The sequence below is a fragment of the Raphanus sativus genome, chromosome 3 (assembly GCF_000801105.2).
Source record: "Raphanus sativus cultivar WK10039 chromosome 3, ASM80110v3, whole genome shotgun sequence".
NCBI lineage: Eukaryota > Viridiplantae > Streptophyta > Magnoliopsida > Brassicales > Brassicaceae > Raphanus > Raphanus sativus.
The window spans coordinates 11,071,191-11,076,493 of record NC_079513.1 but is presented as its reverse complement, the minus strand read 5'-3'; positions in this window follow the sequence as shown (position 1 = coordinate 11,076,493).

The following is a 5,303-nucleotide window of genomic DNA, read 5'->3' as shown; positions in this document are numbered from 1 at the left end:
AACTAAATTATTTTTTAAACTGCTTCTCTTTTAATAATAAAAGGATAATAAGAAGTAACAACTGTGCCGAACTTGTAAAGGTAAACACTTTCTCTTCCATTTCTTAAGCTAGATTTCCATATGGAGCACACTTAATTTCTAAGAACCTGTTATTATTTGAATATAGTCAAGTATTTAGTATGTTCCTTTATAACTTTACAAAGTTAACAAAAAATGAGAACATATCGTATAATGATTTAAGAAAACTCCATTCTCTGTTCTTTAATTAGTTCAATATTTCTAACACCTACCAAAGCCCCGTAGAGGTCTTACCACAATTTACAAACATTGTAACATCAGTTTAAAATAAAAAAAATATAAACAAAAGTCTAGTGAGCAGACTTTGCTATTCGAATTATGTATAGTAATAGAGAAGACTGACTTAACATACTGATAGAGAACTTAGGAGGAACTAAACCACGTAGGATGTCAGGAAAGTTTGAAAAACAACAGAAGGCAACATCAAACGGCAATATGTGCTTCGTTCAAACAACAGTCCACGTAGAATGTTAGGAAAGTAGCCGTCGCCTTTTGGGTCTTTTTTTAGGTTGCAACGTTTATAGGTTTCTGGTAGTTTGTGCTTCTTATTGGCTGAGATCAAAGTGTTTATATAGTACTCCTAAGCCGTGAGGCAAAAGCTAAATATAAAAATGAGAAAATTTCGGCTTAAATGATTCATTATTCACTCTTGCATTATAGGAAACTTTCGTTTAGTCAATAATAATATCTATTGAGGATGCAATTAGATTGTTACGATACATCCCACATTTACTTTAGCTCATAAATAAAAATAGATGAAATGGGACCAAGTTTTGTCCTTATTGTTGACTTTCCTTTTACTGTGAAACTAACAAATCCCCTATAATGCGTGATCATTATTGTTCCTTTTGCATTGCTTTTATTTAAATTTTTGAATATTTCAAATTAAGAGAAAACTAATTACATATCGGGTCAAGTATGTAACCAATTCGTTTACATTTATACAGGTTCCCTTTTTTCCCTTTCATATACGAATCATATGTATATCATATCCCTTAGATCATGGATGACTATCCTCCGATCCGTATTAATTTAGTGGGGATCGCAATACGTTATATCATATCAATTATCTAAAGTTACGGAAATTGAATGATTGAACTAAATATTCCTGGCTTATATTCGAAATCCGAAAATATGTGGTCTGTTCATGTATGATCAATTACCCCAACACAAAACCTTATGATATCAATAAATACACGTATTCAAAAAAAAAACAATTCTGTTAAAATACGGTAATACAGTATGTTTAAAATAGGTATTTATATCACGGATCTGTCTTAGAAATCTGTATATTCTTAGAGATCTCCTTGTATTACGATAATAATCATGATATAAAATAAATTTGGACTGTATTCAAATTCGATATTATAAATGATATTGTATTTTGTTGTATAACTCGTATTAAAAAACATATTGGAAATTTTTGAATTATGCTAATGTATATGGTAATAAGAAAATTATATCAGTTTGACAAAAAAAAAAAGAAAATTATATCAATTTTTTTTCCCATACGATGAGTGCAAATGACAACTTCATCTTTACAGAATTGGATTCAAATCTGTGTATGGGAAGGAGATGACAATATATTGATAAATGGGGAAAATATAAAAGGGAGATCGAGATAAGGAAACATATAGAAAACTATGGTATAATATTATATGAGGAATAAATAAGGCCTTGCGTGCGAGTGGCAATTCGCGTAATTTCCTAGAGTTAGCGATGGTTTTTTTAACATTTGCCTGAGAAGGCCTACCTGCTTGCCACGTATCCAATAATGACATTTCTGTTAATATTTTACCTTTTTAAGGTTTCTTTTTAAAATTGCTTCTATTTTAATAGTAAGTGGATAAAATTTAATGGTTAAACTATTTTTGCTTAGGTATGAGAAATATATGGTACTATGATATTTAAATGGGTAAAGGATTCAAAAATAAGTTTGGGATACATATTGTTTTAGCTAATAATCAATAAACAACAATACAAAAATCAAGTCTATGCATTTACCGAAATAATATAACTGCTTACTGCTAATCAAAAATAGTAAAATAACAAAGAGTAACCAACAGCTGCATATAATATTCTTAAAAGTAAATATTAAAAAAATAAGGAAAGTTACTTGTGACCTAATTTGAAATAAAAAATATCGACTTAGAAAGGTAAAGCAAGTTAGTATTTTTTTACCGACTTGGAAAGGTAAAGCTGTGAGGCTTCTCAGACACTTCATTCGACAATGAAAGGCTAGAGTTCGAATCAACCATAGTTAATTTCAAATCATCTTTTGGTAGCCTGCATTAATTACAAAAATGCTCAGAGTTCTCAAACTTCATAAAAAACCACAATTAAATAGGATTTTGGTAACTTACAGATGAAAAATCAACCATAGTTAATTGCAAGATCCTTAGACTTTCGTGATCTTGGATTCTTAGTCTTTTGTCGAAAACCTGTTATTTAGAAGGGAAATTTGCCAATATGGAACTAATTCGGTATCCATTTGTCCCCTTAGAATTAAATCTACATTCTTTGTCCCGTTAGAATTAACATTAATGTGTAGACTGTTTTGTCCTTTTTTTTAATTCAAAGTTAATTAAATTAAATATTTGAAATTAAAAATACTAAAAGCTTAAGAAACGAATCGTGAAACCATAGCCCAAATTTGATCAAAACAATCATTACATCAATTCCAAAGTCTTCACAAACCATAGCCTTTAGGTTATCAAATGTTGAACTTGTGTCCAATGTAAGTAATTTGCCTTCTCTTTCCTCATCAACAATAAATCCCCATCCATTGTTTATGGACGATTTCCACAAACCACAAGAAGCATAGATGTGAATTTTCATACTCTTGATAGAAGAAAAACTTTGAAAAGAATTGAAAAAATGAAGAACGTGAAGAAGAACTTGGGGAAGAAGACTAGATTTTAGGAAATTAAAACTAAAAAGGGAAAAAAATAATTAAAAAAATTTGCAGAATATTTGTTAACCGTTTTTAGCAAAATTTTCGGATTTAATTCAAAAACCGTGTAGAATTTGCATTCTACCAAATTAGAACGTAGAATAAAAGGTAGGATATAGTATACTACTATTGTAGATAAAAAGACATGTCGTAGATTATATTTTCTACTAAGGTATACAAATGAGTAACTTTAGATTGTATTGTCTACCGTGGTGGATAGGTAATAAACCCGTAGGATTTGTAATCTACCAGAAAATTAGATGATAGCGAGAAATTTGCTTTTCATATTCTGCCTTAGTAGTCGTATATGTTATCAGTATAATGTGCATCCAAAAGGGTTTAGAACGTTTTGCGTTGCGTAGACTACATATTCTAAACCGTCGTAGATGGTAGATATGATTTACTAACACATTTAGCCAATTTCGAAAATTATTATTCAAACATTTTTTGAATGCAAAAATATTTTTCATATATGCACATGCTTGTCTACATCAAGTTAACTATTTTTTAATATTTTTTGGCTTTATAAAATTTTTTTTATGAATTTTTATATACAAAAAGGGTAGTCAATGTCTAAATGTGACAAAAGTTGATTTTGTTCTAAGGGGACAAACTTATAGCTAAGTTGTTCCATATTGGCAAATTTCCCTATTTAGAAAGGTGAAGCTCAAAGTAATATACTTAAAAGTTAAAATTAAAAAAAACCTGTGAATTAAAAAACCTTTGAATTCGAAAGATAAAGCTCCACTACGATTCATATCTCTCCCTTGAAAATGCTACGGTTAAAACCCTGGAAACCATTAGACGGATATGTTTCAGACAATAAAAAGGAGCAACATGTAAACGAATTATAAGGCAATAAAAGTAATGGAAACCTTATATAATCACACTTACATTTGCTCTACACGACTTGTTTTGTTCGGAATGACCACTATCATTATATATAGGTTTATATCTTGGGCACGAAGTTTTTTTTCCGATGCAATTAATACCCAATATTTTTAACTCATAATTGCCAATCCTAGAATGACAGTATAATTACCTATTTTGAAAATGAATGAATGATAAATGGATGAACCACGATCTAAGAAGTTTTATTTGGAACAACAAAATCACATAAATTGTTTAATCATTATGGACGGATCATAAATGCCAATCATAGTAGTTACCAAAATCGACACCAAATTAAAGTCGCTCAAGAAAGGTTGCTATATATGTACACACGAAACTAAACACAATAAACTAAAAGAATTTAATTACTACACGAAATTAAATGCAGTAAATTAAGGTTGCTATAAACGGATGCATCAGAAATTGAATATGAATAAATCGGTTATGTTCGACGATGAGAGTATATTATATAAGTAGATTATTCACATGTATCACAATGGCATTTGTATGTAATTATTCTAGTGAATTGAGGGTAAGTATATAAATGAGCTGAGAATGAATATGGTGCCGACACGTCAACATGACACACCCGTAAATAACTTACAAACCAAAGGTTAGTCTCAAAAATTGCTCCTTGATTAATAAGAAGGGGATATATCTAAAATAAAATTTGTCACATCACCTCTTTCGTTTTTTTTCTCTCTCATTCTTTTTCTCTCCTTCTTTTTCACACCACCAAACATCATCTACGAAATTATCTCCCTCTCTTTCTTTTCCTCTCATCTTCTTTTTCTCTCTCATTCTTTTCTACACCACCACCTTTACAGTTAAATTAACTAAAGAAAAAGAAAGCGTTTTCTTTAACTGAAGAATAAGAAACCATTACGCCCCTGTGCATTCCAAGCCTCTGTTTATGAAATTTATACATATGCAACTCCTAATGACACCTAAATACAATATTTATACACTAAAAATGATTAAAATGAATGCTTAATATCATACAAAAATACTATATATCATTTATTAATTATTAAAAGTATAAATACTAAAAAAAAATTATTAAAATTTAAAAATTGATTGCTTAAAAGTAATCTAATGAGAAAAATTATCTAGGTTAGATTTCGATTTTATTGAAATTTATTGTAATTGTACTACATATTACATTCTCTTGATTGTTTGGTTTAAAAAAAATCTTTCATTATATTTCATTATCTTTTAATTGTTTAAATTACATTTCATTATCTTTTAATAATTTAGTTTTTAAAAAATCTTTGAATAATACAAGATAATATAAAATATCTATTTTCTATTAAAACATCTTATATCCATCAAAAATTCTAGTTTTCATGGCTGTGATTTTATTGAAAAAAACTAAACAATT